The sequence below is a fragment of the Mesoplodon mirus genome (assembly GCF_964341445.2).
Source record: "Mesoplodon mirus genome assembly, chromosome: 5".
Lineage (NCBI taxonomy): Eukaryota > Metazoa > Chordata > Mammalia > Artiodactyla > Ziphiidae > Mesoplodon > Mesoplodon mirus.
This window is the reverse complement of record NC_138980.1, coordinates 46,128,029-46,154,605: the sequence shown is the minus strand read 5'-3', so window position 1 is coordinate 46,154,605 and position 26,577 is coordinate 46,128,029. Positions and strand designations below refer to the sequence as shown.

Below are 26,577 nucleotides of genomic sequence, written 5' to 3'. Positions count from 1 at the left end.
TATTGTTAAGATGTTAAGTGGCCTCAAATTGATCTACAAATTCAAAGAAATCACAGTCCCTGGAGGAGTTTTTGTAGAAATAAGCTGATTAAAAAATCTACATGAAAATGCAAAGGACTTAGAGTAGCCAAAATTGTTCTGAAAAGGAAAAATATAGTTGAAGGATTTACAAGACCCCTTTCAACACATACTATAAAATAACAGTAATCATGACAGTGCAATACTGATCAAAGACTAGACACATAAATCAGTGGAACAGAATAGAGTCCAGAAATTAAAAAAAAAAATCATGCAGGGCAAGTCAATGTACAAAGGATAGTCTTTTCAATAAGTGGTACTGGAAAAATTGGGCATCCACATGCAAAAAAAAAAGTCAACCCATACCGCACACCTTATACAAAATATAACTTAATATGAATCATAGAACTAGATGATGTAAAAATGTAAGACTTTTAGAAGAAAAAATGGAAGAGAATCTTTGTGGCCTTAAGTTAAACAGCGTTCTTGTATATAACACCAACAGCATAATCATGAAATGAAAAAATGGATAAACTGCACTTTAGAAACCTTTTAAAGTTTTGTTCTGTGAAAGAAATTTAAGATAAAGACCAACCACACACTAGGAAAAAAGACCTGCAAATCGCATATCTGACAAAGGATTTGTATGTAAAATGCAACAGTGGAAGGTAACAATCCAAGGAAAACTAATGGGCAAAAGATTTGAACAGGTGCTTTACCACAGAAGATATATGGATGGCCAATAGGCACATGAAAAATTGTTCAACATCATTAGTCATTAGGAAGTGCAAACTAAAATTACAGGGACATATCATTGCACACCCATAAGAATGGCTGGGGAAAAACTGACACTTTCAGGTGCCAGTGAGTATGGGCAGCAACCAGAACTCTCACACATTAATGAGAGGAATTTTAAATGACACGGACACCTATGGAAAACAGTATGGAGGTTCCTCAAAAAATTAAAAATAGGGCCTCCCTGGTGGCGCAGTGGTTGAGAGTCCGCCTGCCGATGCAGGGGATACGGGTTCGTGCCCCGGTCTGGGAGGATCCCATATGCCGCGGAGCGGCTGGGCCCGTGAGCCATGGCCGCTGAGCCTGCGCGTCCGGAGCCTGTGCTCCGCAACGGGAGAGGCCACAGCAGTGAGAGGCACGCGTACCGCAAAAAAAAAAAAAAAAAAAAAAAATTAAAAATTAAACTACCAAATGATCCAGCATAATTGATATCTGGATCTCATAGAGATATCTGCACTCCCATGTTCACTGCAGCATTATTCACAATATCCCAGATATTGAAACGACCTTACTGTCCATAAGTGGATGAATGGGTGAAGAGGATGTGAGATATATATATATATATATATATATATACACACATACATACAAACATACAATGGAATATTATTCAGCCAGTAGAAAGGAGGAAAACCTGCTTGTTTGTGACAACATGGTTGGACCTTGAGCATTATGCTAAGTGAAATAAGTTAGAGAAAGACAAATACAGGCAGCCTTCCATATCTGTGGGTTCTGCATCTGCAGATTCAACAAGTCCCAGATGAAAAAGATTTGGGGGAGGGCTTCCCTGAGGGCGCAGTGGTTGAGAGTCCGCCTGCCGATGCAGGGGACATGGGTTCGTGCCCTGGTCCGGGAAGATCCCACATGCTGCGGAGTGGCTGGGCCTGTGAGCCATGGCCGCTGAGCCTGCAGGTCCGGAGCCTGTGCTCCGCAACGGGAGAGGCCACAGCAGTGAGAGGCCCGCGTACCGCAAAAAAAAAAAAAAAAAAAAAAAAAAGATTTGGGGGAGGGGGAAGTCCAAAAAGTTCCAAAAAGCAAAATTTGAATTTGCTGTGTACCAGAAACTATTTACATAGCATTTACGTTGTATTTGGCATTATAAGTAATCTAGAGATGATTTAAAGTATACAGGAGGATATGTGTAGGTTGTATGCAAATGCTACAGTATTTTGTATGAGGCACTTGAGCATCCCCAATTATTGGTATCCACGGGGAGTCCTGGAACCAATCCCCCAACCCCTGCAGATATTGAGGGATAAATGTACTGAATGATATTACTTATATGTGGAATCTAAAAAAGACAAACTCAAAGAAACAGAGTAGGGTGATGGTTACCGGGGGTTGGATAAATGGGGAGATACTGGTCAAAGGATACAAACTTCCAGTTATAAGATGAACGAGTTTGGGGATCTAATGTACAGTATGGTGACTACAGCTAATGGTACTGTGCCAGAAACTTGAATGTTCCTGAAAGAGTAGATCTTAAATGTTCTGACCACAAAAAAGAAATGGTAAGTATGTGATGGGGTAGAGGTGGTAGCTAATACTATGTATCATCACTTTCTAAGTTATAAGTGTATTAAATCAACGTGTTGTATACCTTAAACAGAAATGTTATGTGTCAATTATATCTCAATAAAGCTGGGAATTTTAATGAAATTAAAATTTTTAAATGGCACACTTTGGAAATAGTTTGGTTGTTTCTTCTAATGTTAAACATACACATGTAATATGACCCAGCCATCCCATTCCAAGAGCAGTGAACAGTTGCACACAAATATTCATAGTAGCTTTATTCATAACAGCACAAAATTGAAAACAATCCACAGTTCCTCCAACTGGTGAAGAAAATGTGGCTCACCATACTATGGAATATTACTTAGCAATAAAAAACCAAAGTATTGGGCTTCCCTGGTGGCACAGTGGTTGAGAGTCCGCCTGCCGATGCAGGGGACGCGGGTTCGTGCCCCGGTCTGGGAGGATCCCACGTGCCGCGGAGCGGCTGGGCCCGTGAGCCATGGCCGCTGAGCCTGCGCGTCCGGAGCCTGTGCTCCGCAACGGGAGAGGCCGCGGCAGTGAGAGGCCTGCATACCGCAAAAAACACAAAAAAACAAAAAAACAAAGAACAAAGTATTGATGCATGCAACATGAATGAATCATAAATGTGTTGTAAGGCAAAAGAAGCCAGGCTATAGGGATGGACAATAGATCAGTATTTGGCAGGAGTTGGGGTGAAAAGTTTTTGACTATCAAGGGTGACTATGGTAGTGTGTTTACACAACTCTAAACATTTCAAATCTCAGAACTGTACACCAAATAGAGCAAACTTTACTTTTTAGTAAATTTTGTAAATTGTAGGTCCAGGCCAGGACGTGGGCCAGTAGCCAGGAAGCCCTGACCAGCAGCAGGAGTAGCCACGGGGAGGCTGCCACCGGCCCGAGTCCCAGCCAGGACAGGCTCAGCTGCAGCATTCTATGGGGCAGACACGGTGGAGGGTGAGCTCCTGAGGATGAAGGAACAGGGGGGCGATGATGGTGAGCTGTGAGGCAGAGACAAATAGAGGGACGGGAACAAGGGAGTGAGGGGCAGGGATGGGGAGTGCTGGGGATGGCGCAAGAAGGGCTCAGAGAGGGGAGGGAGACCCAGAGAAATCCAGAGGAAGAGAGAGAGACAGACAGACAGAGGAGTTAGTAACCAACTAGTATCCACTCATCTCCCAGGCCAGCTCATTCCCTTGAGCAGTGGCCTTCCGTGCCCCGGGCCAGGACCCCCAGCCCTTAGACCCCCAGCCTGGCACCTTCTGTCAGGAGTGGCTTGTTCCACACAACTTCCTCTCCCCTCCTCCTGGGAAGGCTTTTTCTGGCCCCTGACCTAGAGGAAGCTTCCAGGGGCTGGGCTAAGCCAGCCAATCCCTGCAGCCTGCTTACCTCCTCCCCACCTGGCAGCTGCCCAAATAGAGGGTGGAGGGAAGGGGTTATAGTGTTGTTGAGAGAAGCCTGTGAACAAGCTCAGGATCGCACGGTGTGGACACTGGCTACTCAGGACTCAGCACCTCTTACATGGGCAGGTTGGTGTGTGGGCAAAGGTGACTCTGGACCCCAAGTTCACAGCCAGCCCTGCCCTTCCAAGGCCAGGGTGCAGCAGGTAAAAGCATGAACATTCAGGTGCCAGGTGAGCAGGGCAAACATCTCTGGGGCTCCTCTCCATGTGTGGGCCAGGAGGGTGTCTGCACCATTTCTTGTCATAGAATCAGGAAGCTCAGAGACGTGAAGCCTCTGGCCTCCAGGGCACGCAGCCTGGCAGGAGTTCAAGTCCTGCCTCCAGGCAGCCCAAGGCCTGAGTGGAGACATGACTGCTGGGAGCAAGAACAGAGAACCCAGCCTGGCTGGGGGTTACCTGCATCAGATTTAGGGGACAAAGTGTCCTCAGCTAGAAGAGGGCACCTGGAGGCATGAGGTGTAAGGCTGCAAGGGGCTGAGAGAGAACAGGGTCCAGACAGGGGAGGGCAGAGCTGGGAGATCCTGAGTGGGCAGTCTCACTGTGACTGTGGGCCGTGCCGACCCTCTCTGGGCTCAGTCTTCCCATCTGGTAAATGGGATGTTGGATGAGCAACTGAGGAGGAACCGGGGAGGGTTCCACTGGAAGATGGGAAGGATCTGGAGCCCCAAAAATATGGAATGAAGGAAAAGTGCTGGCAACTAGTACTCGTGCTACTGCGTGCCAGTACTCCACATATAGTAAGCCTACTCTGTGCAGACAACTGTATGTAAAGAGTGCCTACTCTGGGCTGGGTACCTCAAAAAGCATGCCTAAAGTGTGTAACAAACTCTACATAAAGCATGCCTACTATGTGTCAGGTGCTCTATGTAAAGTGCATCTACTGTGTGTGAAGTACTCTGCATAAATCCTATCTACTTTATGCTAGGTCTTGTGCATAAAGCATGCCTACTGTGTGCTGGGTAATCTATGTAAAGCACACCTCTTGTGTGTTGGGTGCTCTATGTAAATATGTCTACTGTGTGCCAGGTGCCCTACATAAAGCATACCTGCTGTGTGTCAAGTGCTCTATATAAAATAAACCTACTCTGTTCCAAGTACTTTACATACAGCATGCCTACTATGTGCTAGATACTCTACATAAAGTGTACCTACTATAAGCTGCTTACTCTAAACAAATCCTGTCTATTGTATCCCAGGTGTTCTACATAAAGCATGCCTACTGAGTGCCAGAGATACTACACAAAGAACGCCTACTATGTGCTGGGCAGTCTACAAAAATCATGCCTGCTCTCTGCCAGTACTATACATAAAGTTCTCTGTGTGTGTGTCAGGTGCACTACATAAAGTAACCCCACTGTGTGTCAGATGTTCTGCCAGCAAGATAATATATCACCCTCCCCTCACTGGGCCAAAACCCTGGGATCAGGCAGAGAGATGCAAGTGATGGCAGGAGGGAAGATACCTATTTAACAGAAGAGCAAACAGAAGCTCAAAAAGGGCAAACCTCTAACCTAAGTTGCAGAGGTGGAAGGTACCCAGGTCTGTCATACCACCAAGCCTAAGCCTTTTCCCTCTGCCATGCCGCTCCACCCCCAACCACAAGGGACAATGCCCTATTAATCCAGTGACAGTTATAATGGTGGAATCTCAGGCAACATGGTGACCCAGTGGGGAGATTCCTTGAGGTCCTTGTATCATCACATGGATCATCTCCCCGCATCCAGAATGCACCACCCAATGGACCTAGAGCTCCCCTCCCGGCCCTCTCTGGATCCTGTCCAGACCTGCCCTGTGGGGTGGTCTCAGGTGACAGAGGACTTGAAGGATGGGGCTCCTGGCAGAGCTACTGAGCAGGAGAGTGGGAAAGGACAGTCTTCTTGACACTGGTAGGATGCTGGGGAGACCCCGAAACTTCTTCCACCTCGACACTGGCTGGGGGAATCAGATGGAGGATCCTAAAAACCTTAGTGGGGTGAGGCGCACCATCCCCACCGAAAATCTACCACCTCTGCAGGGGTAGAATTAGCCTCCTGGCAGGTCCGTCCACATCATGGTCAGGCAGGCATGGCCAGAATATAATAAACCAGGCAGGGTGCTGGGACACAGAGGAGAAAGATCCCCAGTGCCCAGATGGGTTCAGCTCACTGAAGACCTACTGTGTGCCAGGAATAGGCAGGCAGCCTGGATCAGGAATGGCAGCCACCACACCAGCATTTCCCACATAAGCCACTGAAGCTGTTTTAAGCCCCTTAGGTATATTAATTTTTTTTTCATTTTACAGATGAGGAAACTGAGACTGAAAATCCTGTGAGTGACTCACTCAAAGCCACAGAGCTGTTGGAATTAGTCTGTGCCCCAGGCTTTACACTGAGTACCCTGAACCACTAAGCTCTGTTCCTTCTGTATCTATAAATGGGCATTTCATTAGCACCACCTCCCAAGATGGTGGGAATCATTAAAAGAGGCAATGCATGTAGAACACACAGGACAGAGGAAGGGCTCAGTAAACACAGTCATTATTGCTGTTGTCATCGTTTTTGTTGTAAACATTCAACAGCCCTGCAAGATCAAACTCATTGCCTGTTTTTACAGAAGAGGAGCAGGAGATTCAGAGAGCTGAAGCAACTTGCCCCACCCCCCCAGAGCAAATTAAGTAAATACAACAGTACAGGTGACAGCAAAGCCTGGCACATAGAACATGCTCATTAAATATCCGGGGAAGAAATATTTTTGAACTGGGGTTGGTTGAACCTGCAGATGCAGATTGGACGTGGAATTCTGCCTGTATTTGTCTTTCTCTAACTTGTTTCACTTAGCATAATGCTCACAAGGTCCATCCATGTTGTCACAAACAAGCAGGTTTTCCTTCTTTCTCCTGGCTGAATAGTATTCCATTGTGTATGTACACCACATCTTCTTCATCCATTGATGGAGAGTTAGGTTGTTTCCATATCTTGGCTATTGTGAATAATGCTGCAATGAAGATGAGAGTGCAGATATCTCTATGAGATCCTGATTTCAATTTTGCTGGATCATATGGCAGTATTATTTTTAATTTTTGAGGAACCTCCATACTGTTTTCCGTAGGTGTCCGTGTCATTTAAAATTCCTATCGTTAATGTGTGGGAGTTCTGGTTGCTGCCCATAGTCACTGGCACCTGGTGGTGTCAGTGTTCTCCAGCCATTCTTATGGGTGGGCAGTGATATATCACTGTGATTTTAGTTTGCATTTCCTAATGACTAATGATGTTGAGCATTTTTTCATGGGCCTATTTGCCATATGTATATCTACTGTGGTAAAACACCTGTTCAAATCTTTTGCCCATTAATTTCCCTTGGATTTTTACCTTCCACTGTTGCATTTTACATACAAATCCTTTGTCAGATATGCGATTTGCAAGTCTTTTTTCCTAGTGTATGGCTGGTCTTTATCTTATATTTCTTTCACAGAGCAAAATTTTAAAAGGTTTATAAAGTGCAATTTATCAATTTTTTCTTTTTATGATTATGCTTATGGTGTTATACATAAGAACTCTTTGTCTAAACTAAGGTTACAAAGATTCTCTTACATTTTTTCATCTAAAAACTTTACAATTTTACATTATTTAGTTCTGTTAAATTTTGTATAAGGTGTGAGGTATGTGTTGACTTTTTAATTTTGCATGTGGGTGTCTAATTTTTCCAGTACCATTTATTGAGAAGGCTATCCTTTGTGCATTGATTTGCCCTGCATGATTTTTAAAAAAAATTTTTGGACTCTATTCTGTTTGAATGATTTATATGTCCAGTCTTTGACCAATATTGCACTGTCATGATTACTGTTGTTTTATAGTATGTCTTGAAAGGGGTCCTGTAAATCCTTCAACTACATTTTTCCTTTTCAGAAAATTTTGGCTATTCTAAAGTCCTTTGCATTTTCATGTAAATTTTGTGATCAGCTTCTCTATTTCTACAAAAAGTCCTCCTGGGATTGTGACTTCTTGAATTTGTAGATCAATTTGAGGACACTTAACATCTTAACAATATTGAGTTTTTCACTCCACGAACATTGTATATCTCTCCACTAATTTGGGTCTTGTTGGATTTCTTTCATCAGTGTCTTGAAATTTTCATCCTAGAAATCAGGCACATGTTTTGTTAGATTTATACCTGAGTATTCCACTTTTTGTGGTGAATGACACTTGAAAAATGGTATTTGAAAACATTTCCCAATTGTTTATTGCTAAGGTACAGCAGGGTTGGCATATTTTTTCTGTGAAGACCCGTATAATAAATACTTTATTGGCTGCAAGCCATATTCAGGAACTCCTTCTCCTCTTCCTCCCCCTATTTTACAATCTTTTAAAAATATAGAACAATTCTTTGCTTGCATATCTTACAAAGACAGGCCATAGGCCAGATTTTGTCCATAGACCATAGTTTGCTGACCTCTGGAATATAAAAATAGAATTAATTTTTGTATGTTGACCATGTATCCTGAAGTCTATTGGATCATTTCCATGATAATAAAAATAATGTTTTTATTACCTCAATCTTAAAAAAAAAACCTTCCCTTGACCCCATTTTCCCATCAATTAATACATGATTTTTTCCCCCCACCATGGAGCTAACCCCTTCAAGAGTTATCCGTACTTGGGTGTCAAATGTCTCCTCTTTCACTAGAAAAGGGCTTTGACTTTCCACTAAGGGCCATGATAGTGAATGAATGAGAGATAGGGAGGAGGGCAGGCATGGAGCCTGTGGGGCCCCAGATGCTGCTGCACCTGTGTGTTTAATTCTCTATACACACCCCAGGCCTGGTAAAGTCACTGGCTGCTGTGGGGTGTTTGTTCCTCTCCTGAATGTGTTGGAGGCTCCTTCTGCTGGAAGATTCAGAAACAACAGGCTCTAAGAAATTCGGTCTCCATTAGTTCAATGTGTGTGTGTGGCTATGTGACTGTGTGTGATTGTGTGTACGTGTATGTGTGACTCTGTGCACATACATGTGAGCATGTGTATATGTGAGTGTATGCATGTAATTGTATGTGCAGGTACATGCATGTATGTGTGCAGTGCACACATGTGTGTTTGCCTGAACATGTGTGTAAGAGTGTGTATCTAACTGCAAACACATGTGGGTGCATGTAATTGTGCTTGTGTGTGACCACGTGCACACAGTGTATATGCAATTGTGTGCATGTGTGCGTGTATGTATATTGTTAAGGGTGGGAGTGTATGTGTTTTGAAGTCACTGAACCGCTGTGACTGTCTGCACAACACGACTGTTGTGTTCCTTGCAACAACTACTGTGGGAGGCCTCTGGCCCTGTCCCCAGACCTCAGCCGTGCAGTGCAGGCAGGACATTCTCTAGAAGTAATGCCCTTGTAAGCAACTCTGACTAAGGACTGGTGGGTGTGTGTTCTCTGCTGTCCCCCAGAGGGACTGAGCCCCAGGTGCCACAGTGTGAGCTTTCTGGCTAAAGTACCCTTTACCTGCTGCCTTCCCTTCCCAGTCTCACTTCCACAGTGCCCTACTGGCATTTCCTGGGATTACTTCCCCAAGAAACAACTTGCAGTTGAATTCTTGCCTCAGGGTCACCTCCAAATAAAGTATTTGCACTTGAATCCTTGCACTGGGGTCTACTTCCAGAGAATGCAAACTAAGACACACACATAGACTTGCTCCTGCAATCCCCAAAGGCCTGTTATTATTCCCTTTTTGCTGAGAAGAAATGTGAGGCACAGAGAGGGCAAGTCACTTGCCCAAGGTCACAGAGCTGGAGAGTGGCAAAGCCCAGGTTTGACCATGAGCCATCTTACCCCAAGCCCAGTGCTTACTCCTCTCCTGGGAGCCTCTTCCTTGCTAAGGGAGGAGGGAAAGAACAGGGGATGTTCCTAGCCTGCAAGATAGCTGATGTCTGTGTCAGGGGGACTTAGGGCTCATGGTTGGTGCCCTGTCCTCATTCTGTCACAAAATAAGAGAAAATGCCAATTATTCATGCTTGGTGCTGACCCTGAGCCAGGGAGTGCCATTAGCACTTTTCTCATTTCAATTCATTTGATTTTCACAACAACCTTCTCAAAACCCTCAATTTTCAGACAAGAAAATGGAGGCACATAAAGGTAAAGACACCTGCTAAAATATCTCAGCTGGTCCTGATTTGAACCCTGGTACTTGGAGTCCTTGTTCTTAACCACGATGCCTTCTGGCTTCTCACAGGTCGTATATTTTGAGTCCTGCTGCATGCCAGGCATGGCACTAAGCATGCAGCAAGCATGCTCTATGCATAACACTAAGCATTTTTTCTTTTAAAAATATAATTTGTGGGACCTCCTTGGTGGTCCAGTGGTAAATAATCCACCTTACAATGCAGGGGATGCGGGTTCAATCCCTGGTCAGGGAACTAAGATCCCACATGCTGCAGGGCAACTAAGCCTGTACGCCACAACTACTGAGCTCACGTGCCTCAACTAGAGAGCCTGTGTGCCTCAAATTACAGAGCCCACAAGCTCTGGAACCCGCGTGCCACAACTACAGAAAAGCCTGAGTGCTGCAACGAAGAGCCCATGAGCCTTAACGAAGATCCCGCATGCCTCAGCTAAGACCCGATGCAGCCAAAAATAAATAAAATGAATAAATAATAAATCTTAAATATATAATTTGTAATTACATAGATTAGTAATTATAATGAAAAATGCTTTGCAGGCTTCATCTAAGAAAAGGAAATAGTTGAGTAAATGTAGACATTTAGCAGAATCATTCTTCCCCCTACTCTGCCCTCCCATTCCAGGTGTTGGGTATAATTTTTCAATTTTTTTTCTGTGCCTACACAAACATCGACACTCACATAACTGGATTGCTGAGGTGTCCCATCCCTTTGCGGAATGTAATAGTCGGGTCCTGGCAGAGACCTCAGATGGGCTACATGAGAGTGGCTTTAAGTAGGAGCCATTTACAAAGTATTGGCTCTGTAAATAAGGAATGTTGCTTGCCATCTGGTTCTACAAGAATTAAATCATTAGCCACTACAGTTGCTAATTCAGGACAGAGACCAGGATGAGGCACTCTGCACATTGGGAAAACAGGCCTTTAGATAGTTTAGATATTTAGGAAAAATTTTATGAGCCTAAATTCTTGCATCCTCCCATACTTAGAAAAGTACTAAAATTATTAACTAAAAAATCTGTTCCTCATGACGACTACCATGATGTATATTGGATTGCACATACCCCTTAGCCAAAATCACATATATGCTGACCTCCTTCCTCACCTCTTTGGAGCAGTTCCTCAGAACTACCTGAGAGGCTGTCTCCTGGGCGACAGTCCTCAGTAATGTCCCTGAATAAAACTGAATCTCACTGCTCTGACATTGTGCATTTTTTATTTCAGTTGACAATGGGCCAAGGGAAACCATCAAGGCTGGTATAGCCCCCTGGGGCCTAGCATCAGCTGAGAGCTGACACCACCCCCAGGCCAGGTAGTAGCTGTTCCTGGAACCCAGAGGGATTAGGTGAAGCTGAAAGCAGCAGTGGCCTTTGGCAGAGGATGGATGTCTGTCCTCTAATCCCCTCCGATTGCCTGCAGGTGCCTTCCGTTGACCAAACATCATCTCCTTCTCTGACTCGGGCTGCAGGTAGGTGTCCAGACTCCTATTAAAACAGGGAAGAACAAACCTGACTCCACATTGGATCTATTCCTTTGTCTCTAACCTTTGTACTCTGTTGCCTGTGCTTAGTCATGCTGGCTCTGCACCTTTGTAAAAGAATGTTGCCTATAGCCTGAAATATACATGCTAGCCATTCTCAATCCTCTGCCTCCCAGGCTTGACTTTTAAAGGTATAAAACTTTTTATCCATATAGAGAGAAAAAGTTGTGGCACAAAGAATATTTGTTTTATTAGAGATTTACAGGAACACTGTGACTGGACCTCTGTAGACAGCTGCAAGAGCAAAGGATTCCGGCATCAAGAAGCCTGCAACAACCTGTCACACCCCCAACCCCCCTTTTAATATGAAAGAAGCCTGAATTCTAACTTGGTTAGAATGGTTCTTTGGGACACTAGTCCACCAATTCCTTCGTCTTCTGGCTTTCGGAATAAAGTCACCGTTCCTTGCTCCAAAACTCTTCTCTTGATTTATTAGCCTGTCATGCATCAAGCAGTAGGAGCTTGGACTCGGTAGTAAGGCCACCTCCTCAGGGAGGCCCTCCCTGATTGCCCTGTCCAGAACAGCCCCCTGGGTCACTTTCTAGCATGTCTCATGCTGTTCATTTCCTTCATTTCTGCCACCATCTGACTTGCTTATTTCCAATTGGCTTCCCCCATGAGACATGAGCACACAATCCAGAGACCTTGTCCGTCTTGTTCATCTCGTGTTTGGGCCCCAGCAGTGTGCCTGGTACAGATTGGGTGGTCAAGCACAGTTTGTTGTTGAGTAATGAACTACCTGGGAGGTATAAATCCACCTCTCCATTTACAGAGGGGGACATGAGGCTTAGAGAGGGCAATTGACTTGCCCAAGGTGACACAGCCAGGAAATGGCAGAGCTGGGATTTGAACTTCGTTCTGCTGAATCCAGAACTTGTTCCTTCCTAACAGCTGAGGAAAGGAACTGTAAAACTCCAGCCAGCAGGCAGCCTGCATGCTTGTTCTAGAGACCCCACGTGGATTCCTGGGAGGCATGTCTTTATGACGACACAAAATAACTGCTCATCTGTTTTGTGTGTCAGCTATGTGTTCCTGAACTGTGCCAAATCCTTATTTCTTAAATTGTGTTTTAGTTATAGAGACTCTGATTCTACTTCCTCCAATTCCATGATGATATGTGGATTCTTCTGGATTTTTTTCAATGCATATACAAACATGTGCACACATACAAACATTTGTAAGTTTTGTTTATAAATGCAAACTTTATGCATATACTATTTTGAAACATACTTTTCCCTACTGTCTCTGCCTGTGTCTAATAGGACACTCGCAACTCTCTGTGAGGTTTTATCAGGCCTAGTTGACAGACGTGAAGAGTGAGGTTTAAAGGGTTGATGGGCTGTGCCCAAGCTAGTGACTCACAGTGACCACCATCACTGGCCTGGCACAGGCTTGCCCACTGCCTGACTCTGGATTGGGGTGGCAGGACCCCTGGAGAAGGGGCAGGGGGTGAGTGGCTCCCCTCCTTCCAACACTGGCTGGGGGACATTCTATAAGGCAGGCTTGTGTGATTTGTCATCTGAGATGTTCCTTGTTTGATGAAAAACCTTTGGGGATGCTCTAGAACATCCCCAATGATGAACAGAAGGTCCCCACCTATGGTTTCCTGCCTCCAGTGCTGGTTCCCTATCCCCTTCTACTGAAACCACACACCTTGTCTCAGGACTTACTGAAACATAGGTTCTTTTGTCTCGGTGCAGAAAGAATTCAGTGAGAGGCAAAGTAGCATGTAAGGACTGAGTTTATTAGAATAGGACGATTGTGAGAGATACAAGCGGGAAGGCAGGAGGGCTCTGTCCCGACAACTAAGTAGGCTTTATTTTTATAAATGAAAGAAAAGTGGGGAGGGGGAGAAGACCACCTTCTTCCTCATTTTTTGAGTAGACATCAAGCTTTCATCATTAACTCCTCCTACATATCGGGTGGGGGAGTTTTTGACCCTATATGGCCCAACTGGGACTGTCATAGAGCTATGTAAATGGGCAGAAGGGTGGCAACATATACAAATTTATGGTGACTCATCTCAGGTTTCAGTATGTCACCTTTCCCCCAGTTTCTTTCACCTTTCCCCCATATTCCTATGTAAGCTACGTGCAAGAAAGCAGTTTTTCAGGGTCCATTGTCTTGCAGACCTCACAAGGCCGAATGCAGTCTTGTAACCATTGTTCTGCATATGGGGCCAGAATTTGCTGGCCACTTTGGCCTTTCCAGGGAGCAATTGCATGATCTCACATGTTAGTCCGAGTGTCAAAGGAACAAAAACCACTTGTCTTTCTGTGTAGCCTGGGTGTTCCACCCAGTGTCTGCTCTTAGAGACTCTCCCTCCTCATTCAGGTCTCTGCCCACCCTGACCCCTGGACTAAGGTAGGATGTTCTCCAGGCGCATAACTCACTGCTGTCTGACAAGTCATTGATTATTTATCAGTCACCACCCATCTCCTCACAAGACGTAAGCCCCTTGACAGCAGGAAGAGGTCTGCAGTGCTCACTACTGCATTCCTAGTGTCTAAAAGAGTGTCCAGTACATAATAAATGATCAGTAATCATGGTTGTATGAACAGCTCTGGAAGGTATAGATTTTTCTCTTTATTTTATAACCGAAAAAACCCTCTGAGAATTAGAGGGGTGAAGGCATTGTGCTCCCTGCCTCCTTTGCAGAATCCAGACTCAGGAGTCTTAAAACAACACTCCGTAAAACTTGAAGAAGTGCACACAGTTCCCCTGCAGATCTGTTTAGATGCAATTCTGAGTCAGTATTTTGGGTGAGGATGTGAGATTCTGCATTTACTGCAAACTGTCAGGTGATACAGATGGTAGGATGGTGGAGGTTTGAGGACCACAATTTTAGCGCCAGAACCTCAAAACCCCCTGCTGCTAACCTTTCTCTCTTCCCCAGATATTTAATGAGCATGTACTATGTGCCAGGCTTTGCTGTCACCTGCACTGTCATATTTACGTAATTTGTTGGGAGGCTGGAGCAAGGTGCTTCACCTCTCTGAATCTCCGGCTGTTCTTCTGTAAAAATGGGCTCATGAAATTGATCTTGCAGGGCTGTTGGATGATTACATCAACAACGACAACAGCAACAATAATAACAATGACCTGCATTTACTGAGCCCTTCCTCTGTCCTGTGTGTTCTACATGCACTGCCTCTTTTAATGATTCCCACCATCTTGGGAGGTGGTGCTAATGAAATGCCCATTTACAGATATGAAAGGAGAGCTTCATGGTTCAGGGTACCCAATGTGAAGTCTGGGGCACAGCCTGTTTCCATCACCTGTGTGACTTTGGGTGATTCACTCGTGTAGTTTTCAGTCTCAGTTTCTCATCTGTAAATGAAAAACAAAAAGTTCATATACTTTAAAGACTTAAAACAGCTTAGTGACTTATGTTGGCAAATGCGGGTGTGGTGGTTGCTGTTCCTGCTCTAGGCTGCCTGCCTGCCTGTTCCTGGCACACAGTAGGTCTGAAGTGAGCTGAACCCATCTGGGCACTGGGGCCCTTTCTCCTCTGTGACCCAGGACTCTGCCTGATTTATTATATTCTGGCCTTGCCTGCCTGACCCTGATGTGAAGGGACCTGCCAGGAGGCAAAGTCTACCCCTGCGAAGGGGGACGAGATTCTGGGGGGAGGGTGCACCCCACCCCACTGAGGACTTTAGGATCCTCCACCTGAATCCCCCAGCCAGTGTCGAGGTGGAAGGAGTTTCAGGGTCGCCCCAGCATCCTACCAGTGTCAGGAAGACTGTCCTTCCCCCATTCTCCTGCTCAGTAGCTCTGCCAGGAGCCGCATCCTTCAAGTCCTCTGTCATCTGAGACCACCCCACAGGGCAGGTCTGGACAGGATCCAGAGAGGGCCGGGAGGGGAGCTCTCGATCCATTGGGTGGTGCATCCTGGATGTGGGAAGACGATCTATGTGATGATACAAGGACCTCAAGGAATCTCCCCACTGGGTCACCATATTGCCTGAGATTCCACCATTATAAATGTCCCTGGATCAATAGGGCATTTTCCCTTATGGTTGGGAGTGGAGCAGCTTGGCAGAGGGAAAAGACTTATATGACAGACCTGGGTACCTTCCAGCTCTGCAACTTAGATTAGAGGCTTGTTCTCTTTGAGCCTCAGTTTGCTCTTCTGTTAAATAGGTATCTTCCCTCTTGCTATCACTTGCGTCTCTCTGCCTGATCCCAGGGTTCTGGCCCAGAGCACTGAGGGGAGGGTGATATATTATCTTGCTGGCAGAACATCTGGCACACAGTGTATTACTTTATGTAGAGCACCTGGCCCACAGAGTATTTTATGTACAATATCTGACACACAGTAGAAATGCTTCGTGTAGCACCCAGGTCATAGTAGATGCTCTTTGTGTAGTACATTGGGTACTCAGTAGGCATAATTTATGTTGAACACCTGGGATACAGGAGACAGGATTTGTGTATAGTTCCCAATGTATAGTGGTTACACTTTATGTAGAGGACCTGGCATATAGTAGGCATGCTTTATGTAAAGTTACTTCTCACAGAGTAGGATTACTTTACGTAGAGTACCTGACACACAGTAGGTGTGTTTTATGTAGGGCACCGGCACAGAGTAGGCATACTTTACATAGAGAAACCAGCACACAGTAGGTGCATTTTACAGAGTACCCAGCACATAGTAGGTACGCTTTACATAGAGTTCCTGGCACTTAGTAAGTGTGCTTTATGTAGAACATCTGGCATAAAGTAGACAAGATTTATGCAGAGTACTTGGCACACAGTAGATGCACTTTCTGTAGCATACCTGGAACATAGTAGGCACAATTTATGTAGAGTTTCTGACACACTGGGGGCATGTTTTTCTGAGGTACCCAGCACACAGTAGGCCTTCTTTACATACAGTTGTCTGCACAGACTAGGTTTACTTTATGTGGAGTACTGGCGTACAATAGCAAGGATACTAGTTGCCAGCCCTTTTCCTTCACTCCATCTTTTTTGGGGCTCCTGATTCTTCCCATCTTTCCATGCAATCCTCTGCTGTCCACCTCTCAGGATTTCATCTGAGGCCCCATTTCCCAGATAGGAAGACTGATCCCAGAGAGGGTCGGGACAGCCCACAATCACAGTAAGGTTGCCCACTCAGGGTCTCCCAGCTCTGCTCTTCCCTGTGTGGGCCCTGTTCTCTCAGCCCCTCACAGCCTTACCCCTCGTGTCTCCAGGTGCCCTCTTCCGACTGGGCCCTTTATCCCCTGAAGCTGATGCAGGTAACCCCCAGCCAGGCTGGATTCTCTGTTTCTGCTCCCAGCAGTCATGTCTCAATCCAGGCTTTCGGTTGCTTGGAGGCAGGGCTTGAACTCCTGCCAGGCTGTGTGCCCCCGAGGCCAGAGACCAGAAGCTTCATGGTTCTGAGCTTTTCTTTTTTTTTTTTTTTGGGGGGTACGCGGGCCTCTCACTGTCGTGGCCTCTCCCGTTGCGGAGCACAGGCTCCGGACGCGCAGGCTAAGCGGCCATGGCTCACGGGCCCAGCCGCTCCGCGGCACGTGGGATCCTTCTGGACCTGGGCACGAACCCGTGTCCCCTGCATCGGCAGGCGGACTCTCAACCACTGCGCCACCAGGGAAGCCCCTGAGCTTTTCCTGATTCTATGCCAAGAAGTGGTGTATGACGTCCTCCTGGCCCACATGTGGAAATGAGCACCGGAGATGTTTGCCCTGCTCACCTGGCACCTGAATGTTCATGCTTTTACCTGCTGTACCCTGGCCTTGGAAGGGCAGGGCTGGCTGTGAACACGTCCGGAGTCACCTTTGCCCACCCCCTAACTTGTTAACAAGGGGGGTGCTGAGCCCTGAGGACCCAGTTTTCACACTGTGACTCTGAGCTGGTTTAGAGTCCTCTCTCAATAACAGTCTAGCTTGCTTCCTCTCACCATCTATTTGGACAGCTGCCAGGTGGGGAGGAGGTAAAGAGGCTGTGGGAATTGGCTAACTCAGCTAAGCCCAGCCTCCCCTAGTTCAGAGGTCCAGCCAGGGAAAAAGGTGTCCCAGGAGGAGGGCAGAGGAAGTTGTATGGGATAAGCGGCTCTTGATAGAAGGTGCCAAGCTGGGGGTCAAGGAGCTGGGGGTCATACCCTCGGGTGGGGAAGGCCACTGCCCAAGGCAGTGGTTCCAGGGAATGAACTGGCCTGGGAAATGAATGGATACCAGTGGTAAGTAAACACACACACACACACACACACACACACACACACACACACACACACAGTGTGGCATCCTGGAAGAGTATAAATTGGGTCCTTTTTGTTCCTGTCCAGATTCAGAGCCTGGAGGAAGGTCTCCTGTACATACAGGGCCAGGCCAGCACCTATGGGATGTGTGCCGTTGGTGGGTTGGACCCTGGCATGTGGTCACCTACACCTTCCACCCCATCTGCATCAAGCCTGTGCTTTTTGCTCCAGGTAGACACCTCCCTGGCCACAGCTTGCCCACTGCCATGGTCTCTGTGTTGCCTCCAGGTGGGCAGGTGACCAGGGTGCAGAGAGGGCTATGACAGAGATGCCACTGCCTCTCTCTCACCTGGACTCCCACCTGCCTGACCTGCGGTCATGTCTGTGCAATGTCTGCTGCATGGCCATGTCTGGTCACGTTTATATTTCTACCTGGATTCTGGTTACAGCTGGTGTATGTTATAACACGTGACACTGGGTATATGTTTACACCTGAGCTCAGAGATGGTCTCAGTCATGCCTGGGGCTCAGCTGTGGCCAAGGATATTTGAGGCATGTCAGGGTCTGTCTGGTTCTTCTCCGAGATGTCATCAGAGATTGTCTGGTTCTCCTGCTGGTCACGTCTGGGCCACACCTGAGGTTTGAGTCACTCTGAGAAATGCTTGAGACCTTATGTGAGTCATGTCTGATGCAGGTCTTGGGGTGTATCTGGGTCACACCTGGTTCACATCTGTGAAATCAGTGTATTTGGACCCTGTCTGGAGCCTGCCTGGGGCACACTGATGTCACGTCAGATTGTCTTCAGGTCCATGGCAGAGCTGTTGTGTCATGTCAGGTTGTGCCATGCATGTCGGGACCTTGTCAGGACATGTTAACACATGGGGCCCTGTCAGATGTTCAGGAGAGGTGAGAGTGCTGGGGCAGATATGATGTCCTAAGTCTCCGTACAGATGTTTTGTAAAGTGCTGGGCTATGCCTGTGTGTTCAGAACATGCTGGACCACGTAGGAGCCATGTCCAGGCATGTTGGGGGATGTTGTATCATGTTGGGGTGTGTCTAAGCATATAGAGTTGTATCTATGGGCTCTACCTGTACTGTATTCTGTGCCGCAGCCTGGCCTGTTCCCCCCCTCCCCCCTCCTCCCAGTTTCCTGTGCTCTTGGCCCCATTCCTGTTATGCTGGGCTTGGAGGGGAAATGCAGATTCCTGGCTGGGAACCTCCACCCCCCACCAAAAGGCCCTCTGTTCCCACTCTCCCTGGCCTCTGATGGCCCTCATTCATGTCATCTGCCATCACACCCAAGGACGTGGTCTTCTATAACTTTCTGAAGCCCTGGCTGGGTGAGTAACTGAGTGATCGGGATTGGGGATAACCTTGGGAGCCCAGAGGAAGTTGCTGTCCTTGCCCACTCCCCGTGGCTGCTCCGGCTAGGGGATGGGCTCCTGCTGAGTGCTGGTGATAAGTGGAACAGGCACCGTCGCATGCTGACACCCGCCTTCCACTTCAACATCCTGAAGCCCTATATGAAGATTTTCACCAAGAGTGCAGACATCATGCATGTGAGTATCTTGAACTCAGGGTCCCAGCTGGAGTCTTGTGGACAACGGGGACTCAGAGATTTCTTGTCTGGAATTCTCACAGTGCTAGGTGTCTTTGGGGCCATTGTTCTTCCTTTCTGAGCCTCAGTTTCCTCGGCTGTAAAATGAGGATAATATGATCCCTGCTTGGCAGAGTGATCAAGATAACATAATGGAGCCATGTTCCTGGCACATAGTAGGTGCTCAGAGTGTGTTATTTTCTGTTTCCCTCCGAAAAGCCTTGGAATCTTGAGACACGGTTTATGATGATGATGAATATTGTGTAGTAGTCATCTGGAGTAACATATCACTTCAAAAAAATGAGGGTTTAATATTGAGAAGTCTGTGAATCAGTTGGCTAGTTCTTCTGGATGTGGATGGGGCCACTCATGTATCTGTGATCAGCTGTGGGTCAGATAGGAAGATGTGCTGGGCTGGAATCAGTCCTCTCACATGTTTGCGGCTTGGCTGACTGCAGGTTGCTCTAGGATGGCCTCAGCTGGGAGAACTGGACATTCTTTCATGCAATTCTCTCCCTCCAAAAGACATCTCAGGCTTGTTTACATGGCAGGAGCAGGGTTCCAACAGACTGACAGGAAGCTACAATGCCCTTTGGGGTCTAGGTTTGGGGTGATCACCTTATCATTTTCACCAAGGTATTGGCCAAAGCAGGTCCAAGGCCAGCTCAGAATCAAAGGATGGTGAAATAGGCTCCACCTCCTAATAGAAACTGCTGAAAAATCACATTGCAAAGGGTTTGGATATAAACATATGGAAGTGAAGTACTGGAGGTCAGGATTTTGTGAAGGTTGGGATTTTTTTCATACTGGGGAGTTGCAAGTGAGCTTGTTACTGTTTCATCGATTTGACCAGAAGACGTGAGACTCCTGGGTCAGAAACCAAGGACAGTTTATTACCCTCAGCACAACAAAGAGCATGTGCTTCTTGTTGGTTTGCATTCTTCCTCCAAGTCACCAAATCCCATGCGGATGACACAGGTGGGCTTCTACAGATGCCAGTCATATAGTATGCTGTATTATAGCAGGGAGGAGTATAGGTTTAGGGACTCTGTGACTTTTATAGTTATTAGAAGCGAGCTTGATATTTGTCCAGGGGGAAACATAACCTCACTCCTCAAGGTTGTTTTCTACAAATACAACTCTGAGAAATGGCCCAGGTAAAGAACATAGGAGTCTTGCAATTTTGGGGGGCATACCCAGCATTAAAGGGCAGGGGTGCTCAGGTCTCATGGAAGACAACCTCTCTCAATATAGGGGATATTTTCCTAATTTATAAAAATGATGATGATGAAAGCTAACATTTGTTGTGCACTTACTTTATTCATTAACTTTACCAAGGATACACAGAGTGTAGAAGGAAGAGCCAAGATCAAAAACCCAAACTCTCCTAACTCCGAGCCATGGGGACTTCATGTCCTAACAGTAACAACTTTTACTCCGACCCAAGCCTGGTCTTCCCCTGGGATGGCTGCCTGGGGCCAAGAGGCAGGGTCTGGGGGAGCCCATCAGGTGGTTGGGATTGGGTAGGGGCTCAGAAGAGGCAATTCCCAGTCCTAACCCTGTCCCCTTCTCTGTCCAGGCCAAGTGGCAGCACCTGGTCACAGAGGGCCACACCCATCTGGACATGTTTGAACACATCAGCCTCATGACCCTGGACAGTCTGCAGAAATGCGTCTTCAGTTTCGACAGCAATTGCCAGGAGTGAGTCTTGGCCCAGGGCCTGGGTACATGAGCCATACACCCAAGGGAGTAGATGGGGAAGGGAGGACTGACCAGGGCTACCAGAAGGGCCTTCCTGGAGGAGGTGGGTCAAAGCTCGATATTGAAGGACAGGGAAAGGGAAAGAGGAGTGATCATTTCAGGTAGGTAGAACTGTTTGATAAAGGCCAGGAGCCTAGAACGATCAAAGTGTGTGCAACCATGAGAAGACACCTTGGAAGTAAGTTTGGAGGAGTGGGCAGGGTTATATCTTAAGGACATTCTGAAGCCAGACAAAGAAGATATGAACTTTATTCCGAGGTTTCCAGGGAGCCATGGAAGGTGTTTGATCAGATGAGGGTCGTGGTCAAAGCTAAGCTTGGACATCTGACTCAAGAGAAGAATGACCATAATGTAGACAGTGGATGGTGTTGACATTGGATGTAAGAAGAATAGAGAAGGGACTGGGCCATTGACCAGCTAGCAGAGGATAAGTTCTGAGCTGTGTGGACAGTTTTGGGAAGGAGAAGGGGCAGATACTGGGTGAGAGACAGAGGGGAGAAGCATGATATCTAAGCTGTGCTCTGGGTGCCTGGGGCATGTGGAGGCAGCTCACAGAGATGGGATGTAGGAGAGAAGAGTCTGGAGAGACTCATGTCCTGACTTCTCCCCACACTGTATCTGTGGGCCATCTGTTCTTGGAGCTTCAGTTTCCTAGAGGGAGGTAGCTCCCGGCTTCTGGCCTTCAGGTGTTTTATATTGTTGGCTCCCTTCATGCTCTCATCCTGCAGGAAGCCCAGTGAATATATTGCTGCCATCTTGGAGCTCAGTGCCCTAGTGGCAAAGAGACACCAGCAGATCTGCCTGCACATAGACCTCCTGTACTACCTCACCCCCGACGGGCGGTGCTTCCGCAGGGCCTGCCGCCTGGTTCACGACTTCACAGATGCTGTTATCCAGGAGCGGCGGCGTACCCTCCCCAGTCAGGGCATTGATGACTTCCTCAAGGCCAAGGCTAAGACCAAGACCTTGGACTTCATTGATGTGCTCCTGCTGACCAAGGTGGGCTCCTCTGAGATCCGAGTAGAAGTATTAGAATGGACCTCGATTTGATCAAAGAACTTGGATGGGATGCAGAGGGTACCGGGGAGCCATGTGAGATGCTTGAGGGAGGGATGGGTCGGGGATAAGCTTTAGAGATGAGTGTGTGGAATCCCCCTGCAGGGGACTGCTGAGTCTGAAACTTGAAGGCCTGAGATTTTACTCTACTTACAAGCTAATAAGTTAGTCTACGTGTGTGTGTGTGTGTGTGTGTGTGTGTGTTGTTGTTGTTGTATACATACAGAACCCTGGATCAGAGCAGAGCATTTATTTCTCACAGCAGTAACAGTAGCCAGAGTAGAATTTAGCTCTTTCCCCCCATTCCCAAATTCTTTTGAGGGCTCCATGCTGCTTTTACCTGTCCATGCAGCCATGGTTGCGTCACAGGAGAATTACCTCCAGATATTGAAATTTGGAACTTATACAGGTCAGCTGATGTATCTGCCCATTCTTCTGTATGGATAATAGGGATAGGGATAGAGATATGGAGAGAGTAGAGAAAGGAAGAGAAGAGAAGAGAGGAGAGAAGAGGAGAGTAGAGGGGACTGCAGGGGAGGAGAAGAGAAAAGAAAGAGAAGAGAAGAGAGAGATTGTTCTGGAGCTTAAACAAATCCTCTTTGGTGAGAAGGCAAAGTCTATAGGTTCTATAGGTTTATAACCCATTCCTTATCTCCAGGGGACATAAAGAATCTCTGTATTTACCATCCTAGCATGTGAGCAAATGGCTTTGGGGCGATGCTCAATCTCTAGCTTCCAAGGCAAGTTGCCATTCAATAATCCCATAACCCAGGTTGCCAGCAACTTTTTTCTCAGAAATTCCTTATCATGAAGAAACATGAAAATATTTATGGATCATTGATTGCTTTCACCGGGGAAAACACAGGAGATGAGGAGATTAAGGAGGAGACCTACGGGCTGGGGCCTCTGGTGACAGAGGGAAGTCTAGGATTTCAGGGTGGGCTTGGGGTTCTGGGTGGATGATGGAGGTTCAGAGATTTTCTCAGCCTAGGCTCAGGGGCCCTCAGAGCTAGTGTGATTCTGCGGATCTTGCTTTCTCTCCAGGATGAAGATGGGAAGGGATTGTCAGACGACGATATCCGAGCTGAAGCTGATACCTTCATGTTTGAGGGTGAGGGTCCCAGTGTGGGACTACAGAGGGGACATGTGCCTCTTCATCCCAGGGACTTGGTGTGTGGACCCTGGACCACGCCATCCCTCCCCATCCTCCCCATGGGCCTTACTGTGAAGGTGCTGTCCACCCTCTGGTGCTGAAGTAGCCCAGATATCCAAGCCTTTCTAGATGCTCTTCAGGCCATGACACCACAGCCAGTGGCCTCTCCTGGATCCTGTAGAACCTTGTAAAGCGCCAAGAATACCAGGAATGCTGCCGGCAGGAGGTGGGAGAGCTCCTCAGGAACCGTGAGCCTAAGGAGATTGAATGGTGAGTGCAAGTCCTCCTGGTGTTTTTATGAGCCTCTCTCATTGGCCCTGCTCCCTGGCTGGGGAAGAGAGAAAATACTTTTGTGGATTCTGTCATTACTGCTTAGTGGGAATAGTAGCAGAGCTCTGAGGCAGGATCTAGCACTCAGCATGGGTAGCAGGACAAAGTTGCAGGCTTTTGGGACAGAAGCTTGGATTTCGAGATAATTAGCAACAATGTGTGAGCGCAGATATTGCCACTTAGCACATATTCAGTAAGTGAACTTCCCCTCCACTCTCTTACTTTTCTCTCTGAAATCACATGTTTTCAAACATCTTCACTCCCTGGGTGAACATTTCTTCCTCCACATTTTCCCTTAGTGACCAGCATATGTCTCCATCACAGCCTTTCACATCGTGCTTTGGCTGCTGGATTATGCCTGTGGGACTGAACGTGATTTACCTCTGTGTCCCCAGGGCCTATAACAGTGCTGGACACACAGTAGTGACTCAGTATATGTCTCTTGTCTTACAAGAGTTCAATGACAAAAACTCTCCTATTGTCCAGAGTCCAAACTCTCAAGCCTGGTGTTGAATGTCCTATAGTAACACACAGATTCTCTGATGGCATAGTAAGTGGCATATATTGTGTTCATATGAACACAATTAATCACCAGAACCACGCTGACAGCTAAAGTCTGTTATTACACCCAGCTTGTAGATGAAGAAATGGAAGTTTAGAAGTTTGAGTAACTTTTCTCTGAGGTGAATGGCATGTTGGTGATGGAGCAGGCACAGTGGGTGGCAGGCTTCACAGGACCTCACACCAGTGGGGGAGAAACTCTGCCCATGCCCAGGTAATCAGGTGAGTCAAGAATCTCAGAGTAAAGTATTTTTATCCACTCTCATGTGCTGGGTACTATGTTCACTTGAGTAGTTTGACCGATAGTGGGTAGAGGAAGCTTAGGATCCTCATAACCCCTAGGACCCCTCCTGGACTGTCATGGTCATTCACCATCTCACTCCTAAAGTGATGAATGATTCAACCTCATCACTCCACATTCCTAGAAGTTTTGACTATCATAGCACTCTTGTGAGTCTGTGTATATGGATCCTAGACCCATTGCCCACTGCCCAGCAGAATAAAAAGCTGCCCTGGGATGAGCTCTGGAAGTCTTGTTGCCTGGCAATGACTTCGGTGCTGCTTCTGTTGCTCATTATCCTTGGTTTGGTCCTTGCCAAGGGTGAGGTGGCCAGACCATTGGGATCAGAAGGAAATAGGCCCATAGTCTTCAGTCTACAGACATGGGTCTTACAGGGCTAGGGTAGAGAAGGAGTAGCAGGGGTGGATGGGTTGCATTCCTGGTCAGCAGGATTTTAGAAGTAAACTATCTTCCCCCTCTCAGCCTAGAGGATTTTTAGGGTGGGAGGAAGAACCAAGAAGTGGTCCAAAGGTCTAGAACATATCACTTTGCTCCCCCCACTCTTGCTGTTCATATGTCAGATGCAGAATGAACTGAAGCAACTGGACATCAAATGTGAGTGCTGATAGGAATGATGGGATAACTCCCTTCCCCCCCACCCCCGCCCCACATATCAACCTTTTCTCCTTCCTGGTTCTTAACCAGCTTTTCTTCATGAGTCTGTTAATCTTACAAGAGCTGGTAGATGCTGGATGTAAATGGGACATCATTTGGGAGAAATGTTCCAACAGATGGAGTATGTGTGGGCAGGTAATGGTAAGCAGTCAGGGGACAGAGTTGGATGATGGGGAGTAAGGTTTTGGAGACGGATATTGGGTTTTTCTCACCACGGTTAACAGTACCAGTCCTCGCAGTATATCAGTGTGTGATGGACATGTTAACCAATGCCACACAAAGTTTGAGGCATGCTACATTGCATTATGTTACCTTCTGATAATGCCCGTCTCTGGAATGGATACATGGAAAGCTAGCGTGCTCCCTGTTGCAAAGTTTCAAGGATGCAGGAGGTGGGTTGTATTCAAACCATTTTGCCTGACTGAAGTGTCGATTCAGTGGCCAGCACAGCTACCAGTCCCAGCAGAGCTGACCTGTTTCCCATCCCCAAGGAGCCTCCTGAGAGTTCTGCCCCAAGGACTTGCTTGAATTTGGTGTCTCCTCATATAATTTTTCTACAAGCAAAGACTTCTGGGTCAAGGCCAAGAATCACTGGGCTGAGGAGTGTGCTCATCTGGTCATCATCAACAACAAAGCAGTGAAGGTAGGAAGTGGGGAAGGAATTTGGGAATCTTTCCAAATCATGGCAATGTCATGTCCCTGTCCTCTGCATAATCCAGTGCATTTATTCTGTCCTTAATAATACACATTCACTGTCTTGACATGTAGAGCTGGTCACCATTCATTCTTTTTTTTTTTCTTTTTAACATCTTTATTGGAATATAATTGCTTTAAAATTGTGTGTTAGTTTCTGCTTTATAACAAAGTGAATCAGTTATACAAATACATATGTCCCCATATCTCTTCCCTCTTGCATCTTCCTCCCTCCCACCCTCGCTATCCCACCCCTATAGGCGGTCACAAAGCACCGAGCTGATCTCCCTGTTCTATACGGCTGCTTCCCACTAGCTATCTATTTTACGTTTGGTAGTGTATATATGTCCATGCCACTCTCTCACTTTGTCACAGCTTACCCTTCCCCCTCCCCGTATCCTCAAGTCCATTCTCTAGTAGGTCTGCATCTTTTTTTTTTTTTTTTTTTTTTTTTTTTTTTTTTTTTTTTTGCTGTACGCGGGCCTCTCACTGCTGTGGCCTCTCCCGTTGCGGAGCACAGGCTCCGGACACACAGGCTCCGCGGCCATGGCTCGCGGGCCCAGCCGCTCCGCGGCATGTGGGATCTTCCGGGATCGGGGCACGAACCCGTGTCCCCTGCATCGGCAGGCGGACTCTCAACCACTGCGCCACCAGGGAAGCCCAGGTCTGCATCTTTATTCCCGTCTTGTCCCTAGGTTCTTCAGATCATTTTTTTCTTTTTGTAGATTCCATATATATGTGTTAGCATACAGTATTTGTTTTTCTCTTTCTG

General features: G+C 46.8%; 1 pseudogene across 1 annotated transcript in view; it reads left to right on the top strand.

The window, feature by feature from the left end:
• Positions 1–23,626, top strand: part of LOC309803952 (cytochrome P450 4F3-like) — a 74,631-nt pseudogene extending 51,005 nt beyond the window's left edge. The window contains exons 2-8 of the transcript in view: positions 17,787–17,930; positions 18,986–19,039; positions 19,131–19,258; positions 20,876–20,997; positions 21,786–22,056; positions 23,158–23,224; positions 23,407–23,626. The product of the transcript in view is annotated as a cytochrome P450 4F3-like (transcript). The remainder of the gene's footprint in view (positions 1–17,786; positions 17,931–18,985; positions 19,040–19,130; positions 19,259–20,875; positions 20,998–21,785; positions 22,057–23,157; positions 23,225–23,406) is intronic.
• The last annotated feature ends 2,951 nt before the right edge of the window (positions 23,627–26,577 follow it).